Source organism: Furipterus horrens, unplaced genomic scaffold (assembly GCF_987537825.1).
Source record: "Furipterus horrens unplaced genomic scaffold, mFurHor1.1.pri manual_scaffold_3, whole genome shotgun sequence".
In the NCBI taxonomy this organism is placed as follows: Eukaryota; Metazoa; Chordata; class Mammalia; order Chiroptera; family Furipteridae; genus Furipterus; species Furipterus horrens.
The window spans coordinates 28,074,479-28,096,722 of record NW_028327173.1 but is presented as its reverse complement, the minus strand read 5'-3'; the positions used below and the strand labels follow the sequence as shown (position 1 = coordinate 28,096,722).

The following is a 22,244-nucleotide window of genomic DNA, read 5'->3' as shown; positions in this document are numbered from 1 at the left end:
TATCTCAGGTGTGGCCATATCAGGTTCTGTCCTGTCCCCGGTGGGTGCTGGCCCTAGGTCTCCCTGGTGTGTCCTCCTCACACTGAGTGTGGTTTCTGCTCATCTCTTGGCAAAGGAAGGCAGTCACCTTCTGTTTGCATATCTTAGGGACAATTAGCAACCAGGGCAGGTGAATTCTCTTAGCTTTTGACCTCTTTTTTATGACAGTCATGTTTCTCAGCATTGCAGTGTAACCTCCTTAAAAGTGTCATCTTTAGTCCAGAAGGCCCTGTCCTGAGGTCCTCGCCAAGCAGGTTGACAGGAGAGCCAACACTTGCTCATGTGGAACGTGAACAGGAGGGAGGCTAGATGCCAGGAAACACATACACCAACGAAAACCACTGGTTCAAACCCCAGCTATGCTGTGGAGCGAGCCTTGACCTCAGGCAAGGCATGTGACATTCTGAATTTCAGCTTCCTCACTTACAAAAGGGGAGAAATGATAGTTTATTGAATAATTGTTATGCACAGTCATTATGCTGGGAGCTATTTTTTATTTATTCATTTAAGTTTTACAACAACCTTATAAAATAAGAATTAGTACCTCCATGTAAAAACGAGAAAGCTGAGGCCTAGAGTGCTTGGAACCACAACCATAATCAGACCACGGGGAAAGGTGGCACTAGGATTTGAAACCTAGACCTGCCACTAAAATCCACACTGTCCCTTTCCTGCCTCTGTTCCTGCAGGTTGGTTGTGGTGAGTGCCAAAGAGCCATGAGCAGGTGTGTTCTAAATCTTAAAGCAGTTGGTTGTTGTTTTTTTCTCATGGGTAATTGGTTAGTTTGGCTAAAATCTGAGTTTGTGGTTGCTGCCTTAGGATTGAATATAAACAGTGTGTGACTGCTGGCTCCAGGGTGTATCTGTTTTCCTTGTTTTGTCAGTCCACCTGGCCATGGCGGGGCCTTAAGAGAAAGATGTTTATTTGCTTAAAGGTATCCATGTGCAGATGGATGCTCAGTGTCCTGGCGGCTGCCACCTCTCCCATCAGTAGGGGACCCTGTCCTCGTACATTCTACGGATACCTGCGTTATTTACAGAGCACCTGCTCTGTGCTGGGCACTACGCTGTGGGATGCAACACTGGTGGAGCTTATATTCTAGTGAGAAAAACAAAACACAAGACCAAAAAAAAAAAAAACCATTAAAATTTACATTGAGTATTGGTGGTAATCAATGTAAGAAGATGAAAGCTGGGCAGGGAGGGCCAGTGTGGGTAGAGCTAGCATTGGCCAGGAGAGAGGTGGGATGTGAAGCTGCAGAGGGGGCCAGGACAGACCCAGGGGACTTAGTGGGCCAGTGGAAGGACCTTGATGATGGATTTGTTGTCACTGTTCAGAGACATTGGCTTTTACTTTGTATGAGATGGGAAGCCTCCGGGGCTTTGAGAAAGGGAGAGGGAGAAGGGCAGAGACAGAAGCAAGGAGTCTGGATGGGAGGCTGTGGCACTGGTGCAGGGAGAAGTGGTGTGGCCTGGGTGATAGCTGTGGAGGGGAGGAAAGTGACTGGGTCCTGGCTGTGCTTCAAGATGGAACTGATGGGACTTGCCATGCCCTTGGTCTGCCTGCCCTGTAGCTGCCCAGGAGGCAGAGTAAGAAGAACCTGAGTTAAACCATTTCCCATTGACACCCCCATGGCAGGGTGATGGGTAGACATGACTGCATGCATATGGTAAAGTGAGACTTCATGACATGAGGTGGGGTCTCCTGGACCTTGTGCCTCTCAGGTTAAGCACAGGGAAGACAGAATAGCTCACAGTCTCCACAGCATGCTTTGTCAATGAAATGTGTGCTGCAGGGAGGCCACGCCAGGGGCTGGGCGCAGGTGCTACAGTGCAGCTGCAGCAGCGTCAGGGGAGGCTCTGAAGGAGTCAGGGCAGGGAAGGAAGGTAGTGGGGGTGCTCGGTGGTGACCAGTACAAATGTTGCAGCTTCTTCCTGAGGCCGGGCGTCTGTGAACTGTGGCCCGCCTGTGAGCCAAATCCACCTGCCACCTGTTTTTGTTCAGCCCTTCAAGCTAAGAATGGCTCTTACATTTTTAAAGGTTGTTAAAAAAAACAAAATCAAAGAAGAGTAGACTATGCAGCGGAGTCTGTATGGGACCCTGCAAAGCTTCAAATATTTCCTATCTGACCTTTTACAGAAAAAGCTAGATGGTGTAGAGAAACTGGGGCCAAGGAAAGGACACTCCAGCCACCCCCCTCATGCCACTCCGTGAAGATTGTGCTGGAGTGTACTGCTGGGTGTGGGGGAGGGCGCCTGGCCTGGGAATGCTCCATGTGCAATAGTGTCCCTCTACCAGAGGCACAGTCCTCAGTAGCCACATAAAGACTGAGTGACTGGTAAGACCTGTCCTGGCTCTGCAGCACGGTGGCTGTGAGCATCCTGGGGGACGATAGTCATATATTTTGTAAACTTTGAAGAGGATAGTTTTGCCTGTTGTATCTGAAATGCTCAGAGGCTGCCTTTCCTGTCATGGATAGCCCAGCATTGTGTACCCTTGAGACAGAGTCTGGGTCGAAGGCAGGACATGTGTGGTGAGTCGGGACATTTATAGTCTTGTCCAGCTCTTTGAGGTGTCTGTGAATGACCTTGAGCACATCAGTGACTCTGTACTCTGGTGTTGCTGATGGCACAGCGTGGTTTGTTGGGGAAAGAAACCAGCCTCATGCTCCTCTGAGTGCCTGAGGGGCCAGCTGTGCTCCTTGGAAAAACACCCAGCACACCAGAAGTTAGCCAAGGTCAGAGAGAAACTGAGCCAAGAGTGGGCCTATTTGGAGAAGAAAAGGTGGCAGGGGAGGAGGGAAGAAACGAAGAGGCAGGGACAGGGTTACCTTGTTGAACCTGCTTGACCTTCTGTACTAGGCAAGCCAGGCTGGTTCTGGGTCCAGACCCAAAAATCCCACAGGGAGCAACCAAGCTCACTGTGAGTCCTTGGCAAGCAGCCAGCCGCAGAGCAGGCTGCGCTATATAGATACGGAGCAGGCAGGCCACACAGCAGGGGTGACCCTGAGCTGCAGGTTGGCCAGCCTCCTTGGCTTTCAGCTCCTACTGTTGCCAGAGCAGCAGCAGCGGTTTCCACACAGTCCCCTGGGGCTGGGTGAAGAAGAGGGGCTGCGGGCTGGGCCCCAGCCTGCAAACACGTCCATCCCCCACCCTCTCGGTCCACAGCCTCCAGACCAAGGAAACCTGCGCCCCACACTCTGAAAACTGCCGGTGTAAATGAGACTAAGATTCTTAGAAAGCCAGCCTCAGATCTGCCTCAGGTGGGGAACTCCAACTCAGCCGGATACTTATCCATCTCTGTCTTGTTCCTGGTGACAGGGCTGGGACGCCAGCTGCGGTTGCCGTCGAGGGGAGGGGAGGCACAGGGGAGTTTAGACTGGAATATTCTTTTCTATCATAAAACCTTGTTAGTTCACATGTCACCTCCTTCTGCCTGTGAGGGGCTCAAAGTTCTGGGTTATATTTATTTATTTACTTATTTATTTTTGCCAAATCCTGAAGCTACCTGTAATAAACAAGTGGGTTAACCTTGGTACTAGCCATAGTTAAAACTCCTGCTCCTGCTCATCCTCCTTGTTGTTATAGCCGTAAATTTTAATTGAGACTTTTCTTATTTTGTAGCAAATATAGGAGCCTACAAATGAGCTAAACCTGAGTTTACTCCTCCTACCTAATCATTCACAAACTGAATTCAAGTCTAGAGTTCTCTGGTCATTTCTGACTTTGCTTTAAAATAATTTGCATCTCTCCAGAATACAATCCAGGCCATTTCCCCAAATCACTTCTAACAGGGGACACAGGCCCCAGCATTGCCCTTGTTCAAAGACAATTGGAGGAGACAGTGGCAAAGCGAAGGTCAGGGATTGTCCTTGCAGTTTGGGATGTGGCAACTCCCCAGAGCATCCTCTGCGGGCAAGGGCAGGAAGACAGGAGCTGGCTGCACTTCCGGGAGGCCTCAGGATCTAGGGTTCCAGAGCCAGCTTCTCCTGCCACTGCCACCTGTGGTGTGTGGGCTGAGGGCATTTGATGGGAGGGCTGTGTGGTGGGTGTAGCTCATTGGTCGTGCCCCTTGGTACAACCAGGTCTCTACTGTCTCCCCATAATTCCTGTTCCCTTTGCCTCTAATCTTTGTTTAGCTCCAGATGCTCTTATGACTCTGACTAAAAGCTGGCATCAAGGAGGATATGAGCCAGGGCTTCAATTTTCCTGAATACCAAGGAGAGAGTAGATTTAAAAAATAGATCCAAATATCTAAACTGAAAATATGCTTGAGTTGACCCCTAGTGAGGTCAAGTCCAATGATAAGAAAGTGTATGTCACTTCCCCTTTGCTATTTAACTGTCCGAGCCTCAAAAATTGGCAGGAAGCACAGTGCTATCATTAATCTCTGCAAGACTTCTCTGGGAACCCAGATTAAGTAGCTCTGTGAAGTCAATCTGCTTATCAAAATACTGATGAATAGGCTGGGTCAAGGGTGAGAGTCAGAGGCAGCCAGCACTGAATCATAAACCCCTTGGATTAGAGGAACTTGCTCAATCTTTATGACTGTTTCAGCTGCTAAAGCAGTTTGCAATCTGGAGCTGATGCTCCTTTGATAGTCTTTCTTATCCAATTGGTCCGTGGGCCAGCTCCCACTCAGCTGTGACACTGGGGAGCTGTGAGCAAGACATCTCCTGTGAATTCCTTTCTATCCTGATGGAAGCAATGGCTCCGTTCTGTATATGCAAAACTTCCCCCACGTCTCAAAGCCTCTCTGAGACGAGAAGCAGGTGCGCCATAAAGTCCACCTGAGACATAAAGTTTCAGTCTCTGCTTATGGTAGATCTGGTCCCTCTGTTCAAAATCACCCATAAGAAACTGGATTATGGAGCAAGCAGGAGCACCAGCCTGAAGATAGCCACACGCCACTTCAGTGTTTTTTTGGCCTTTAGAAACAGCGAGATGTCACACTACTGTTCTAGATCTTTGTTTTCTTGTCCACAAGAAGTAGGGAGGGGCAACAGCTGGCTGGCTGTCACATCCTCTTAAGTCTTCGAAGCCACCCAGCCCTCTGTGCACGCAGCATGCACCCAAGTGTGAACATGTCCTCCCTTTCCTCTTCTCTCCTTTCTGCTCCTACTACCTGACCAGTGTGCTGCAAACTCAAAGAGAGTTTGGAAGGAAGGGAAGAAGACTGCATTCTCCAATAGCAAGGCCATCTCAAATGGAAGCGCTTAGAGAGCCTGTAGGGTGGGCAACCCTGAGAAGTGAGATTGTTGGCCACTCACCTTTTGATGTGGAAGATGATATCCTTACCTCTCTCTGAATTTGTTTCCAGGTGGATAATTTGGGGGACATGTTTTGCAGACAGCTAATCCTACTCAGAAAATTTTCCTGGTGCCTATCAAAGATCACGGCTCTTCTTAATCTGGATGTACTGCCCATTTCCCACTACAATCAGCTCCTATGATTACACATTTTAAAGCCAATGAGACACTTAGAGGCTGGCTTCTTAGTTTCGACTTGACAGATGGGGAACCCTGGACTACAAAAGTTGAACGACTTGTCCAAGGTCACACAATCAATTAATTGGGAAAACCAGCATCACTGAGGTCTAACTTATATATAGTGAAATGCACATATCAGTTTCGACAAATCCGTGTACCTGTGTAACCCACACCCCCATCAGAGAACCAAAATTAGACTCATTCTCTTGGCCACAAATGTAAGATTACTGAGAGTTAAGAGCCTAATGGGATTTAAGCCTCCATTTAGAAAGACCCCCATCTCCCTGCTTGTCCCCATTCCCTTAAGTGACACATGGTATCACCCCTTTGCCTTTCCTGTTTTGCCCCAACTGTATTATTCTTTGAGATGGAGTTCAGATTTCTACCTGGTTTAGGCTGGGTTGTCTAGGAAACTAGAAATAAAGGCAGAATCTAGGCTGTACAGATCAGATTGGATGATCCTGGGCTGCTTCTTCAGAGCCACATAATCCTGCCATCTTAGTACTGGGCTTCTCTGCTTTTTCCACTATGCTCACCTGCCCGTGGGCCACTGGAACCTTCCCCACGTGGCCCCGCTTGCCTTCAGCTTCCCAGCTTAAGTGGTTGTGACCCTCCAGCTTAATTTACAAGGACGCAGCAACTGGTAGCTATAGATGCTGGGTGACGTGGGGACAGATGATTCTGTGTCTGGGAATCTGTGTGACAAGTGGAGGAGAAATGCCTGTGAAATTGAGCTTCTGTTTGACTCATCTTTGTTTTCCAGGAACTGGAGGAGGTGTGCATTTCAGACTGTTCACTCCATTCCACCTTAAGCGTTACTTTTTCTTCTCCTTCTCCCCCTCCCCCTCCTTTTCCTTCTTCTTCTTTCTCTTTCTCTCCCCCTCCCCCACTCTGTGCATTTATTGTTTCCTTCCCTTCCACCGTTATTCACAGCGAGGGAGCTGTGAGTACTGCACTTGGGGTTACCTCTCTGTGAAAGGGAGCTGCTTATCTTCCATCTGTATCTGTGGAGTGAGAAAACATGTCTCTACGTCAGCAAAGCTGGGTAATCGTGAGCCCCCTTGTCTCTGAGGATCTTTATCTGATTCCCTCGCCTGACTCTGAAAACCCAAGGCTCCTGACTTGTCTTCAATGCTCCTTTCACAACAAACTGCCTGTCTTTGTTGAAATCCATGGTCTTCTGTCCTGTTGAACCTGTGGTTCATCTCCTAGACTCCCAGCATTTCTAAAGAAGTAGGAGACAAGCTGGGAAGGATGGAGAAAAATGCATGCCAGGATGTTAGCAGCAGTTTGGGGGGTGGTGGTGGAGGAGGAGGTGGTACTGGTAGGAGGGAATGAGGGGGGAGAGAAGGGAAGGGGAAAAAGAGATGACTCAGTACTTACACACTGTACTGTAAGCATGTGGATAAGTGTGAAAATGATTAAGCCCTACAGTCCTCCAGCAGCAGAGAGGGTGAGGAATCTGTATTGCTGAGTGTTTCTGTTCTTTTCTCTAGGGTTGGTCTCGACCATGGTCTGATAAACTGTTAGGGGAGGATCAAAACAGGAGAGGCAGTGGGTGTGCAGGACCCACACGAGCTGGTTATTTGTTTGTTTCATTGATGCTGGATAAAACTTCAACTTTTTAAAAAAATTCCCTTTAATAGAAATGACAAAGCATTACCTGTGGCCTTCTGCTTTCAGTTCATGGCTGCCTTTTGGATATTTTGGCCTTTTAGTTTAGTTTAGTTTTTTTTTTTTTTTTTTTTAAACTACCTAACTATCCAAATCTGAATTCATCAGGTCTTACCTCCTCAGCTTCAATCTGTTTCTTTACCTTTGACAATGCCACCTCCACCTCACAGTCACCACGTTGTGAAATTTAGAATGGCCCCTGACTTGTCCATAAGCCCCCTTACTGATTCTTCTCCAAGCACCTTAGGTACTTGCTTTGTAGTATCATCCAGATCTCTTTCTCTGGTTCAACCCTGATCACTGCCAGCCTGAACCTTTGTAAAAGTTTTCTCGGGTTCTCATCACCCCTAGCCTATTCTGCACGCCCACAAAAAGCTGAAGTCTGTACGATCCTCCTTTAATTATGTTAATCTGCTGTTCACAAGGCTCCAACTGCTCCCTACTGCTTATTGGCCAAAGCCCAGACTTCTCTGTGTGGGATTCAGACCTCTGTGAAATCTGGCCTCTTTCCTCCCTATCAAATTCTCTTCGCCTCTGCCTCCCTTCCACACAGCCTCCGCCTGGGCCAGGAGTGCAGGCTGCACGCGCCGGTCCAGCCTTTCCCAGGCTGCGTTCACAGCCTCCCCTCCTCCCCAGATGCCCGTTCACTTTCGTCCACCTGCTCGAACTTCCCCACCCTCCCAGGCCAAACACAGTGCACGTTCCCACAAAGGCTGGCTTGTCTCCTCCTCAGTATGCCTGCTGCCCTCCTGGGCCTGTGGTGGCCCTCACTGCTGGAAGCTCTTTTTTGGTCCTGATTTGCTGTATCGCCAGCTACTACTGTGTCACCTCCTCCATTAAATCATAAGCCCTCAGAGCAGAGTAACTAGGTTTTGCATTTCTTTTTGATCAACCCCAGCGCCTGGCCCTGTGCAGTGTGCACACAGACCTCCACACATTCTTTTGGAGTGATTGAAGTGCGCTGCTCAGGCAAGTGACAAAGTGACTTTCTGTATTCAGCTATAACGTGGTCCCCAGGTTGAGGCAGAGTACGAGTTTTCTCCGGACGCATTGGCCAATCGGCCCCTAACTGAGGGTCACACGCAGAGCCACAGTCCTGCACAGCACACAGCTTCCCCCCACCTCACTCCCCATCCGAGGGTGCGCTCGGGGGCTGGCAGTGACAGCTCCCCTCCCTCTTAGTTTAGGATTTCATTCGTGTTGCCAAGACCCTAGTCCTGGCTTTGCCTCAATCTGATTCCACCTCCCTCCTGGAAGATGTTCTCCTTTCTGCTTTACTTTGGCTGCCAGTTTTCATTGCTCTGCTGCTTTCAGGTATGTGTGCTTACGGTGTGCCCACAGGAGACTTCGCCAGGATTCTCACCTAACATGTGACTCCTCCCCAGAGGAGTAATTCAAGAGATGTCAACATTCTGTTCCCAACTGCCGTTATGCCTTTGGGGCCACACCCGGAGGGAAGCGCCAGCTGTGATAGCCGAAATGGGGGAGCTTTTAGCGGAAAAATCCCCTCAGTGAAAATGTAGATAGTTCTCTAAAAACACTGCAAACTTCTGGCTAAAGGAACCAGATACCAGACCCATTTCTAATCCAAGAACAGTTTATTCTCTAAGGGCAGAAAACCAGCAAATCTGGATCCAGGTGTCTGCTTACTACAAACACAGTGGAATTCTCCAAGTCCTAGCAGGCTTCTGACCAGCTCAGGAGAAAATTGCTGTGTAAATACTTGTGGGGCAGTGGGATAAGGAGGGTGTTATATGTCAAATTATTGTACCAAAGCCAAATTCAAAGCGAGGAAGAAAGTTTTACGAATGTGGCTGGAGGTAAACAGACCCTGGCCACACCTTGGAAGTCTTTGTGCTTCATTGACTTGGACCGTGAAGGCTGTTTGTGGTAACAAGATTCAGCGTGTGGTCCTCAAAGATTTTTCCATCTTGTCAAAGGGGTGATTTAAGGAATTCCCCCACTGTGGCATGTTCTTGTCTACTAGAGGCTTGGCCCTGTTGGTTTGGCTTGTCTTTCTGATATAACTCGGTGACCTTATGCAGAGGCTCATGAAAGATGTTCAGGCATCAAATTCACCTTGGGAAAACATGGGGGAAACTGATATCAACAGGCCTCAGAGTCCAGCTGTTGGACTTGTTTGCTTACTGCTTTCATTGGTCTGAATGAGTGGTAAATAAACCCAGCCTCAGAAAGGACCTTAGAACTCACCTAGTTCGACTTTCCACAAGGTAAAGAGGTGCCCAGTTCTGTGATGTGTGATTACCTGGCCCTGCCTGACCCTTCCCAGTGGTAGGGGTTGATTTTGAGCTGCCTAGTCTGTTGCCTGTCATTACTAAAATGGACTTCCTTTTAAAACATGAACAGGCACTTCACAAGAGAAGCAATACAAATGGAAACTGTTTGACAAAGATATGTAATTAAAACAAGGCAAATTAAAACAATGAGATGTTTTCTGCCTGACACATTGGCCAAGATTTTCTCTTTTTTTTAATGTAACCATTTTTATTATATTTTTTATTACCATTTAGTCCCAATATATCCCCCCTCACCCTGTAGTCACCACACTGTTTTCCCATGTCTACGAGGCCTTTTTCCTTTTTGCTCAGTCTCTCTACTCCTCCCCCATCCCCCCATAGCCGTCAGCCTGCTGTCCATCTATGAGTCTGTCTCTATTTCGCTTGTTAGTTCAGTTTGTTAATTATATTCCACATATGAGTGAAATCATATGGTACTTGTCTTTCTCTGACTGGCTTATTTCATTAAGCATAATGTTCTCCAGGTCCATCCATATTGTCACAAAGGGTAAAACTTTCTTCTTTTTTACAGCTGTGTAGTATTCCATTGTGTAAATGTCCCGTAAGTGTTTTATCCACTCAGGCCACGATTTCTCAAAGGTTGAGGAAAGGGGGCCACACTTATTTTTAGAGGACTGTTTGGCAATATGTATTAACAGCCTAAAAAAAATGTCCTTTGATTTGGCAATGCCATTTCTAGTGCTTTCTCTTAAGGAAATAATCATGTTTGTGTGGCAAAGGTTTAGCTGTAAGGACATTCCTAGTGGTGATGCTTATAATGAAATATGAGAAGGATCCAAATCTCTAACAATGGAGGATCAGTTACATCAGTGGTACCACATCCGTAGCACATCTTAGACAGTTTATATGAATTAATTCAATCCTCACAATACTACTATGAGGTAGAGCTATTTGGGGGACAGTTTTACAGATAAGTAACTGAGCCATGAGGAGGGCAGATGACACAGGTGGCCAGTGGTGGAGAAGGGATGTGCACCCAGGTGGTCTGTCTGGAGCCCACATTCTTAACCCCACTGCTGCATTGCCTCTCACAACAGATGTGTGGAGTGGGAAATACGTACTAAGTGGTTGTAGAGTATGATTCCATTTTTGTTTAAGATAGCGAAGACTCCCAGAATATACATGACATTACTTTTATAATTAGAAAAAAAATTGGCTAAAGTATCTATCCCTTATATTCAGCCAAACTCTGATTTTCTTTAGGCTTTACCCAATTTTTGAACTCATTCATTTAGCAGAGTTTCACTGAGCTCTTCCGATAGGCCGGGCACAGTGACAGCTGCTCTGGATCAGCAGGACAGAAGACTGACCAACCCAGCTGGAGCAGAACTTCTACCCCATGGGGCATGATACACAAGTGAACAGACACCGAGGCTGCCACTTAGTGATGCAAGCTGTGTCCTGGACATTCTTCTAACTGAGGTTGATGTTTCATGTATTTACACTTTTAGTCCTTTACAAACTCCTTTATAACCCCGGGCAGCATATAGCATTAATCCCCAGGGTCACAGGTCAGTAGGCAGTGGGGCTAGAATTCATTTCTGTCAGGAATTCCTCAGCCTGAACTTCTAAATTTTCCAGCCTATCCTACTATGAGCTGATTACAGTCCAGCCACACTGGCCTTCTTTCCTGCCTCAGGACCCTTGCCCTTGACATTCTCTCTGCCCAGAACACTCATGCTCCCATTAGACCTTTGTTCCCCGCCTCCTCATCATGCAGCTCACAGCGGCCACCACTGAGCCCACTCACTGTGGCTTCCCTCTCACCTCCATAATCACTCTCCATCACTTTCTGTCACATCACCTTGTTTTATTTCTGTGTGGCAGTTACCACTATGTGACATTATCTGACACTGTTTCACCCACTGGGTTGTAAGCTCCATGGAAAACATAATCCTTGTTCTCTTGTTCATGGTGGTATCCCCAGTGCCTAGCATGGTTCTGTAACAGAGTAGATGCTACTGGAAATGGGAAGTGAATGAATAAATGGAGGAGGATGAACATAGCCCAGAACAGTGGTCTCCAAAGTGAGATATGTGTGTTAGAGGCCATGAGAGATAAGTGGATCCACTGAGAGACAAGAAGAGAACAAGACAGACAGACAGACAGATACATAGGGAAGTAAACACACATGTATCTTCCTTTCTTTCTAGTTTTGTGCACGACAGAATATGAATGTAAGTTATAAAGAAACAAGTGTATACACATGTGGGTATATGCCAATGTTCACTGCTAAGGGACATGACCAAAAAAAGTGGAGATCGCAGTCCTCGAAGGAGAGAGAGGGAGGAAGCAGGCCATTCAAAGGTGATGTTACAGGTACTGCCATCTGGGTGATATGGAATGGCTGTGTACAGAGGGTTACCCGAGCTGCCTGGGAGGGTTGAATAATTGTGAAGACTAACATTTTAAATTGTTTTGTTAATATTAGTATTTATTGTTTTTAAAACTATCAAAAATACACAAGATTTTATATTTGGATCATTAAAGCCATGTGAATGACCCTATGGTCATTTTCCTAATAAACAGTGAAAGAGAAAGCACATAAGATTTCATAATTGACCAGTTAGAGAGGTTAATTTTCAAAGAGTTCAGATATGGCTGTTAATGACTTGTGGGGAAGTATCCAAGTTGTCCTTGCTTTCCGAACTGCATTTTAATCTGAAAAAATGAAAACTAAACACGTCTTTAAATCCTGGTCTTCTAGCTAGAGAGTCAGTAGGGTGCAGTGGTGAAAGAAGTTAGGCTTTGGAATCTGATGATCTTGGCCTTGGATTTCACTGCTCCCTCTTTCTTTCTGCATAACTCTGAGCAAATCCCTCTTCTTGGATCCCTCATATACCAAAGGAACATACAAATGCCTGCCTCAGAGATATCGCATTGTAAAGTTAAAACAGACGTTGCACCTGAAGGGCTCAGCACAGTGCTTGGTCCCTGATGGGTCCTTCTGCATGTTGCTTCCTTCCTAGTTTCTCTATTTAAAGGGAAAACTCCATGTCATTTAGAAAAAACCTAAACGTACATCCTTCTGAACAGCATGAAGAACATACTTTTTCTTTTGGTACTTGATTAACCTGAGTAGTGCTTGAATGTACTCTTCTTTAAATAATTTACATTGATTTCATGTATTGACCCTTGATACTCTGTCAGTGATACCATCAGGCTACCCCTCTTTACTTCCCCGGGCTCAGGCACGAATGATGCTGCAGCTGGATTTCTGTGCTACAAATGACTTGTCTCCTGAGCACAGAAGTCTGCATTTGGGCTGTAGCAGAGTAAACAGAGGGACCTGGGACCTTGGCCTGGGAACCACCTGTGTCCGGGGAGCGAGACCTCTCGTGGAGGGGGGCGGGGGGCTGGGTGACCTGTTTGGAGGAGAGGAGTTGGATCAAGAAGGGGAGGACTGAATTGAGCAGAAATCAGCAGATTCCTTGGCATGCACTGCGGAAGGATTCCCTGAAGGACTGCACAGAAAAGCAATGTGCTGTGTGCTTGGCAGGCCAGAAACCACAGAGAACCTGGCAATGCTTTTTGAGGATTTGGGAGCAGAAAAGCAGACTCCCTAGGTGGTTATTTATAGAGTCAGCAGCAGTAATAATCAGTTAGAAAAAATAAATTATAACTCAGTTGAACCTGAAATAACTTTTCTTTTGCAACCCCAGGCATTCCACATGGGTCACTTGCACACCACTCCCTCCTGACAGTGTTCCTGGAGGCCGTGGGTCCATGCCAGGCTCACTCATGCCCTCCCCAAAGCTTTAGAGTGGTCAACAAGGCAGCGGGGGCGGGGCGGTGAGTTTCTGGTTAGAGAAAGGGGATTCTGGCTGGACGACTCCTTTCTTTCCCCTGCACCCTCCAAATTGCGGAATTGTCCTTTCTTTCTTGAACATGTCTGTAACATGCTGCAAAAGGTGCACCTTGTCGAGCGTGCAGAACTGTGCCACGCTGAGCCTCCAGCTTTCTCACACCTTGCTCGTGTCAGTGTGTGCGCACCAGCGTGATGTCAGCATGTGCGTTTTGGCTGCAGCAAGAGCTTCTACTGTAATGCCCTGTGAGAAGATGCTTGCTGACTCTGGGTTCATGGACCCCTAATCTTTCATCACCCCTCAGCCAGCAAGCAAGACCACAACGATGTTTACACTGACAGCTTGGCAGTGGGGTCACCTTGAGCTTCCTGACCCACCACTTGGCATCAAGGCACTTGGCCATCCAGCCTGTTTCCCCTCTCCCACCCATCTGCTCCTCTTTTCTCTCCCTTCATTCGTTCGTTCATTTGCGTTTCAATCAACACACATCTATTGAGCATCTACAATGTGCCAGGCACAGGTGATGCAGAAATAAATCTAGAGGCTGCAAACTGGTGACACTTGAGCTGGCCTGGCCTGCAAATGCATTTTATTTGGCTTACAACATGGCGTCTTAAATTTGAACTTGCCTCTGATATAGCGATGGGGTGATTTCATGTGAGAATACTGATACTGGGCTTCTCCCCAGCAAATGTGAAGTTCTGGTGTTACTGGCCCACATTCCCACACGATATTATGTTGCCCTTCAGGTAAGGCCAGTTCCTCTGATTCATCACAGATCTTGAGACTCCCAATTGTCTGGGTAACACCAAGACAGCTACCACCTAGGTCCCATAAATGAGCTACTTCACACATTTATATGACCTGTCTGGCTTCATGGGCACTTGAATCTGTGACCCCCCAATGAAGACTCTAATCTGAAGGCTTTTATGGCGGAAGAAGATGAGTCTGAAGTCAGGTTTTGGAAGTGCGACAAGGACATGACAGGATGAAGCTGCTAAGTGCAGCCTGGACAAAGAGCAGAAGCTCTGATGGCTGAGCGAGCAGAGAGGTCTAGTGGGACAGGGGTAAGGCGAGCCTGTGCTGAGGTAGGAGTGAGGTGATTCTCTCTTCAGTGGGTCCTCCACAGCCCGCCCTGCCCAGCCTGAAACCAGAGACCATGGGCCCTTCACACCCGTTTCTGGCTAGAGGATACCCCTTCTCCAGCTCTTGACGAGCAGCTGGGTGGCCCTTGTGTGCAGGTGCCAACTGTCTGCCAAGATTCGCCTGGAGTAAGAGCCCTGCTGTTCCTCCCCAACCCAGCCTGGAGCCCGGGTGTGGGGGCAGAGGGAGACGGAGAGGATCGGAGGGCAATAGATGGACCTTGGCACAGGCCCAGTGAGTGAACAGGATGAATGAGGTTCCATTGTCCCCCTACCTCTCTGGCACCTTTCTCTCCTCATTCCTTGAAAGCCAACAACCCTCAACATGTGTTTCCCTGGTCATCTCCCTCTGCACACTCACACACGTCATCATTTATAGGCTGGTATCAGCCCAGAGCTGAGGGTCAGCAGGTGGGGACTCATAGCTTTCAAACGTTTCACTTTGGAGAGCTCACGGGTATCTCAGACCCTACCGGCTTTCATCCCTCCATGCCCCACACCCCAGCTTTGCCTGGTTATATGCACCCTTCGGCCCCCTTTGCCTCACTCGCTTCCTTCACCTGGAGCTCCCTTTCTTGCCCTTTCTACACATTGAAATTCTCTCATCCTTTAAGCCCCTTGATGCATGACACCTCCCTGAACTTTCCTGATTCAGGCAAAAATCAGCAGCAATCGCGTCATAACTCTGCCAGAAATCAAACAACTTGCCTATGGTCCAGATGCCCCAACCCATACAGCATTTTGAAGTCAGGAGAGAACTCAGCCACTCAAGATGACCTAATAAAGATGCCTCTATTCCCCACCTCACGTGTTTCTTTTCTGTGGTGAACATAGCAGTTCATGGTGGTGGTGATGAATTCCGTGCCTTCAACCAGATTGTGTGCTGTCCTGGGCAGGAACTGGGGGCTGTGCTTGTCCTGCCAGGGACATGGCACGCTGCAGGAAGACTGTGCCCAGCTGTGTGTGCTTAGTTGCCTGAGGGAGGTGAACTCTTGGTCGAAGGGATGAGAAATTCCCCTTTGCTTTCAGATTTGTCATTAAGGTTATCACTCATGGAAGAGTGGAAACGGTTTGGGAGTGACTGGGTTAGAAGAGGTGACACCTGCAACGTGAGGGCACCTGTGGCCAAGAGCCTCTTTGCCTGGAGCATTAAAATTTGGTTAATGGGACACTGGTTAACACAGCCCACTGGTTAATTCAGGTTGGTAAAGGCCTGGGCGAGGGAAGGGGCGGAGACCTTCACCTAGGACCTGGGCCTGCTGGTAAGGGGGGGCCTGGGCTTCTCTCACATTCTCATCTCTGCGACTCCGGGTTATCCAGAGGATTTTGGCCAGAAGTCGAGAGATCTCAGTTTGTTTCCTACCACGTGCCCTGGTTCAGTTCCACTGACAGTTTCCCCCATTCTCTGCGGCTTCCCACAGTGCTCTGCTCCTGGGCGTCCTCCTGTTCTCACCGCCTGTGGCTGTGGCTGTGGCTGGGATGCTGCTGGCAGCTCCCCTGGGGCTCCAGTGGCCAGAGCCAGCACTCCAGGGCGTTACTGCTGGGCCGGGGGCTCCCACGCAGCAGCCTGAGGTCTGGGGGCACCAGGGAGAACTGAGAGAGGCAGCAGAGCAGGACTGAGTGGAGATGCACATCCTGAGACACGTCACTGGTTTGGATCCCTTCAGAGGCTACATGGTCTTATTATTAATCATTTAATAGCAAGTTACAGTCTTTTACTGTTTACCGAGCATTTTCATGTGTTCTAACTTCCTTGATCCTGACAAGTACGCTATGCCTTGGGTATTTTCACCATCTGCATTGTACAGCTGAGGAAACTGAAACTCAGGGAGATTTAAATGACTTACCTAGGGTTTGAACTCACATCTCTTGATGCTAAATCATCATCTCATTCTACTTATCTGCTGCCTCTGAAGTCGTATATCCAGCTAGAGCTGACTTATCAGCATCCTTTCTACATGAAATGGCCCCAGAGCAGGGAAGTGATTCAGCACCTTCCCCAGTCCTGGAACTTCCTGTCTTCTTTCTTCTGTAATTGAGAACCAAACTCAGGCACATTTTATCCTTCACTTCTGGGGAAGCACAGGGAGTCCAGCTCCTGCTGCTGAAAGGGAAAGAAACTGGAAAGAAAGTCTCAAACCCAACTTTTGGAACCATGTTGGGAGAAACTGCTCCTGGTGTCTGACACTATTTTATTCTTTGGTACATTCATCTGTTCATTCAACAGAGACGTGCAGAGAAGCTGCTGAGCACCAGGTACTGTTCTAGGTGCCGGGCTTACAGTGGTCAGCGAGACACCCAAAGTCCCTGCTCCCGTGGAGCTCCCATCCTGTGTCAGGTGGTGATAAGCCAGTAAGTGATGAACAGAATGTTTCAGACAGTGCTGAGGGCTACAGAGAAAACAGGGAAGGGCAGTGGGATTGAGAGAATTAGCAGGAGGTGGGCGTGAGGTCTGCTCTTGAAAAGGAAACATACCAGCTAAAGTTGGGTAACAGAAGGAACCTGACATGAGAAAACCTGGGGCAGCAATTTTCTAGGACAAGGGACCAGGAAGAATGAGGGTCCAAGTGAAAACTCAGAATGAGATTTTAAAGGAACTACTATTTTTCATGGGGGTTAGAGTCTGTGTGCTGTGATCAATGGGGCTCAGCAACACTGTGCTTTTGGGAGCAGTTATCCGGGGACCCTGCACATATGTAATGGGGTTCCTATGAGAAAACCAGTTCCAGCTTCCAGGCAGTTCAATGGCGAAGGAACCAGAAACTGCTTCCATCTTAAGTTTACTAAGAAATGACCATGGTAAGGGATAAGTGCTTTGGCATCGAGAACAGGAAGAAAAAGCCTAAATTCACTGATTGCAGAAACTCTTGACCCCTGTGATCCTGATAATGGCAAAAGTCAGAGGATTTCTGAATCTGTATTTATGATTTTAAATAGCTTTGCTGGTTTTTTTGTTTGTTTGAGTTCTGCTAAACACATTTCATTGTGGGTTTTTGTTTTGTTTTTGTGAACAAGTCACTTAACCTCTCTAAACTTAGTAATATTTTGTTAAGTGAAGGAGTTATATTAGATAAAATTAGGGCACTTTTTCTTTTATGGCCTTAGAATGAATGCATTTATCATCAGTTTTCTTTGTGTTGAAGCCTTTTCTGCGCCTTTGCTTTGGGTGAGGTTAGAGTGCTAACTGAAAGTGAGTTATTCTCTCACATTCCTTAATATAAGACGGGTCTGCTGTTGACCTCTCTTGGTGTAGACCAGTGATTCCCAAAGTGTGGTCCCCAGACCAGAGGTAGCAGCAGCAGCACCTGGGAACTTGTTAGAAATACAAATTCTCAGCCTCTGCCCTGGACCTACTGAATCAGAAACCCTGGGGTGTAACCCCCAAATCTGTTAGAACACTAAAGTTGGAGTACAACTGGTGCAGAGGATGGGCTTTAAGATTTGGGGATGCTGGTGGCCACAGGAAATGGTCGTGTTTGTAAGATGTTTACCCAGCTTGGCTTGGTGAACTGTCCTGTGGCCGTAAAGCAGAAGGCAAGCTCCTGGCTCATGCTGGGGTTGGGCCTAAGCTCTTCTGGTTGGCATCAAGTCTTGTCCACTATTCCAGGTAAGCACCTGCTCAGAGGAGGTGTTAGCAAGGGGACACACTCATCCTGGAGGGAGCCTAGAAGTAGGGCGCAACAAATGTGCTTTTACGGATGCTGATTTAGGTGGAGCAGGTTGCTGATTGTGGTTAGTGTTCACACATGTTTAAAGTACTAAACTGTCCTGGGTTTATAAGTCTTTGGTAGATAGATGTGCTTGCACCTGTGTTTTGAAGATCGGTGGTGACAAAAGGCCTTAGGTCCCAACTAGAAAGAAATCTTGTGACTGCTATATACCAAATTTAGAGTTCAGATCCAGTTTGGTCTCCTTGTCTAAATGTCCACTCATAAAACTAGAACGAGGTGACCAGATGGTCCAGATCACCCAGGACTGTCCCGTGTTTCCCCTTCCTGTCCCTCTCAGTCTGGTGTCTCGGATTTGGCCCTGCGTTGCCTACTCCTGCTGGATCTTGTCCAGTCGAGGGACAAAACGTCCTGACATCTTCCTGAAGAATGGGAAGAAAGGAGATTCTGAAAGCACAGATTGCAATACTGAGGAAACCAACACCTGAAGGATTCCCCCACACCAGCAGGAGCCCCAAGGACGGCTGAAACTGGAGACATGCGGGCCCAAGCACGGAGGTGGTAAGTCTGTTTCTCTGGTAGGGCTTAGAGGAGGGTTAGTAGTTGGTAGGAATTGGGAGGTGGGGCTGGGATGACCCCTACTGGGCTAGAAGGCAAAGAATGGGAGGCAGATGGTAAAGCAGGAGGTGATGGGGCATGAGCATTTCAGCCCAAGCTGGCCTGGTCTCTCTGCTCACACCTTCTGCCCCTCTTTCTGAATTCTTCCTGACAGTGCCATTCCATCCCTGGGTCCTTTCTTCCTCCTGCTTTGCTAATGGCCCTGCTGCTCTTGTTAACCTCTTGCACTGCACCCCTCCCAAGCTCCTGTTGTGTCCTCCACACTGCCTGCTCCAGCTTCTCATCCCGTTTCTGTACATTGTTGACATGATGAAAGCAGGAGAGTGGCTGGGTCCCATCATGATAAGCGCTCTCCCTGTTCGCAGATACCAGCAATGACCAAGATCCACCCACAGCAGCTCCCGGGCTGTCTCTCCGGAACCCACCGAATGGAGCACACACAGTAAGGTCTTTGTCATCCTGCAGTTGCAATCACTGGACCAAAGACCAGAGAAGCCAAAGAAGCAGCGCTAGTCCAGATGTTTTTCAGAGTTATCCTGAGAAAATTGTCTGTTGAGTTACGACCAGTTTTGCCAATGGCTATCGTGAGAAGAGACCTTCTTCCCTCCTGCATTGGATTCTATCAGCCGTGGATGCCGTTCCCCATGGACTTTGAAGATCTCATATCCACCTTACAGCAGGCTATTCTTGCTTCAGCTCTGGGAGTTCTGGTTAACCTTCTCTATGAGAAAATGTTACTGTTTTCTCCCTTTGATTTCCGGATTAAATCATCTTACCTGAAACTGGGTCCTTTTAGATTAGAAGATGGCTGATCATTGCTGTTGTTCAGAAGTTAGCAAGTTCATGTCATACCTGTTTCATTTGTGAATAGGGTCCACTCTGACAGATGCTACCTTGCCTGGTCAGCGTGTCTCCCATCAGCTCCCCAGTGCCTCTCTCCCCTCCCTTGTCCCAGGCGAGACTCACATAGTGGCGACTCTGCCTCTCCTGGTGGGGACCCTGTCTTTGGCAGATGTGCTTTGGTGGGATGTGTGAGAAAGTGTAGTCTTTGTAAATTTGGAGGAGGCTGAAGCATAGCTCCCTCCCTGGGAGAAAGCAGCTTTAGAGGAGGCCAGCCTTCTCTCAATGTTCTTTTCTTTCTTCAGTTAAAAGTAACTTTGGTTCTTATCTTCATTACTGTAAAGAAGTTCATGCTTATGATAACAGCATCAGAAAGACAGACAAGTAAAAGAAGAAAAATAATCCCTAATCCTACTTACCCCAAAGATAAGTACTGAGACTCCACTGGAGAGCCTTCCAGATCCCTTTCTAGGTATTAGTGTCATGTATACTTTGTAATGTCACAATACCACATAAATTCTTTGATAACACTCATTGTCATTTAATGTTTTATCATGAACAGCTTTTCTATATCAACAAGTTTTCTCTTCTTTTTTTTTTTTAATGATCAAGTAATACCTTTAATTACAGGAGAGAAAACTCAGGCCAAGTGTAGTTTACAAAAAATGAGGGTGCTAACTCATTTAGTATAAGGGAATAAAGCCATGTGGATACAGCTTAAAGAATGCACATCCCCATTTTCCTTTCTGCCATGAGTTATATGAGTCTGTGGCCATTGTAATGTAAGAGTACTGTACTCAGTCACAGAGATATACCACCATCCATTTACCTAATTGCATATGGCTGGACATTTAGGTTGTTTCCAACTTTCCTCTGTTTTAAAGCAGCATGAATAACCATGGTTCTAGTTTAATCTTTATGTACTTGAGATAATAATTCCCCAGAGGGTGATCAAAGGACAACTAGTGAAGGTTACAAAGACCTCAAAGTATGGAGCCAGCATTGTGCCCCTAATGTATTAGAGACTCGACCACTGGGAGGGCTGCACGTGCCTGTTCTTGGATGACTTCATAGATCCACACTTGGGTAGCTCTGGCCTCCTCCCCTTTGCCCAGAACAGAGCATAGCTGTGAATGACTACAGAGTTAAGCAGATGGTGAATGAGGGAGTGATGCTTTCTGTCTGAGTTTGGTATTGGGGTGTATCTTGTGATTCCTCATTGGATACTGAGAAATATTCATTCATTCATAAGCCATTTGTGGAGCAGCAACTATAGCGATGTGCCAAGCTGGAGGCTGAGAAGACAAAGATGAATTCAACAGGGACTCCATCCTCAGCAAAATCATAGCCTAGAGAAAGCCAATGACTAATAACCCATATTTACTCCGTTGTGGAGTAAGTTCAGTTATACATCTCAGGGCAGACAGTTTGGACCAATCTGAAAGTCCCAAATGAAACACATGAAAATCACACATAATCCACGGGCCCATTCACCTCAGCTGTCATTTTTGAGTGTCCCTTAGGCAGTGAGACCTGCTTGTTTGCAGTCATCCTCCCTGGATGACATTGTCTTGTGCCCTTCATTTGTTCCTGCAGAGACCCTGGCACCACCTTATGCGACTTATTTAAAAATCTGTTAGATGTGAAATCCAAATGGGAGTAAACAAAATTAAAGGTAAAGGGATTCATGAATTGAAACAAAGTCTCAATGTTTTATGTATGCAGGGAAATTTGCATTAATTCATATCCTTCTGCTTGATGGAAACTTTTTCAAATATTTCATTTTTATAAAAGTAACAATCTAATTAAGAAAATGTGGGAACTAGAAAGAAGAATTGTCACCCTGCCTTACTATCCTGACCCCAGGGCTGATTGCATTTTGGTGACCTTCACCCAGAAAACTTTGTATTAAAATAGCGTTGAGAACAAGAGTGGAGGAATATGGGTTTTGTCCAATTTTTATTTTTAATCAAACATGTTTAATAGTTAGTTACATTCACATAGTTCAAAATTCAAATAGTGCAAAAGCACAGAGAGTGAAGTCTGTATGGTCCAGCTACCTGGGTCCCTGGACATACCCAGTGGTATTAGTTTCTTATGTATCCTTCTAGGTCTTTTTTCACGAATATAAAACTATATAGGCATATAAAATATGAGTGTTTAATGGAGGGCTTGGCATTACATTACTGATTTCTAAAGTTAGCCTAAATTATCTACTGATCTTAGTGGCCATCCTGGGATACAGGTAGAGAAGAGAGGAAAGGGCAGAAATGTGTGTGTGTGTGTGTGTGTGTGTGTGTGTGTGTGTGTGTGTAAGCTGAGTGGTTGTTGCTGAGGGAGAGAGTTAAGGAGTGAGAAGCAAAGGGAAAGGAACAATTTTTCATTCGTTCATTTATTCAGCCATAATTTAATGAGCATCTATTATATGCAAGATTCTATTCTAGACCCAGGAGAATCTAGAGTGAGCCAAAAAGACAAAATTCCTTGTCCTTGTGGATATTTTTTAAAAATCAAAGGTAGACAAAAAAACATAATAAACAAGTAAATTACATAATCTGTGAGAATGTGCTTAGTGATGTGGAAAAAATTAAGTAGGGTGCAGGATATGGGGAAACTTAGGGGGAAATTTTAAAGGAAGTACGCTGTGTGGG

The 22,244-nt window shown here is 46.8% G+C and overlaps 1 long non-coding RNA gene across 1 annotated transcript in view; it reads left to right on the top strand.

Moving 5' to 3' along the window:
* The window catches only part of LOC150014711 (uncharacterized), a 149,565-nt gene extending 127,894 nt beyond the window's left edge, over positions 1-21,671 (top strand). The window contains exons 3-4 of the long non-coding RNA XR_016509941.1: positions 18,476-18,696; positions 19,119-21,671. This is a non-coding gene — a long non-coding RNA (uncharacterized LOC150014711). The remainder of the gene's footprint in view (positions 1-18,475; positions 18,697-19,118) is intronic.
* Positions 21,672-22,244: the final 573 nt, after the last annotated feature.